General features: G+C 34.9%; 1 pseudogene; it reads left to right on the top strand.

Annotated features, from left to right (window-relative positions):
* Nucleotides 1-299: 299 nt before the first annotated feature.
* LOC111732057 lies at nucleotides 300-418 on the top strand (annotated as a pseudogene).
* The last annotated feature ends 55 nt before the right edge of the window (nucleotides 419-473 follow it).

Below are 473 nucleotides of genomic sequence, written 5' to 3'. Positions count from 1 at the left end.
GAGAAAACAGAGGAATAAACCTCCTTGAATAAACATGAGTTTTGGTACCAATTTTTTGGAAATCATACCTAAAGCCCAAGCAACAAAATAAAAAATAAACGAATGAGACTACATCAAACTGAAAAGCTCCTGCACAGCGAAAGAAATCATCAACGAAGTGAAAAGACAACCTAAAAAATGGAAAAATATATTTTCAAACTGTATATCTGATAAAGGTTAATATCTAAAATATATAAAGAACTCATATAACTCAAAAGCACAAAAACAAAAACAAAAAATCCCATTTAAAAAATGGATGAAGCTACAGCCATGCTACCCTGAACATGCCCGATCCCATCTGATCTCAGAAGCAAAGCAGGTTCGGGCCTGGTGAGTACTTGGATGGGAGAACACCTTGGAAGACCAGGTTCTGTAGGCGTAAAAAATAAAAATAAAAAACAAGGGATTATAAGCTGACAAGGTCCTTGCAATTT

The sequence above is a fragment of the Pteropus vampyrus genome, unplaced genomic scaffold (assembly GCF_000151845.1).
Source record: "Pteropus vampyrus isolate Shadow unplaced genomic scaffold, Pvam_2.0 Scaffold11, whole genome shotgun sequence".
NCBI lineage: Eukaryota > Metazoa > Chordata > Mammalia > Chiroptera > Pteropodidae > Pteropus > Pteropus vampyrus.
The sequence above is the reverse complement of the archived record's forward strand: the minus strand, read 5'-3'. Positions and strand labels throughout refer to the sequence as shown.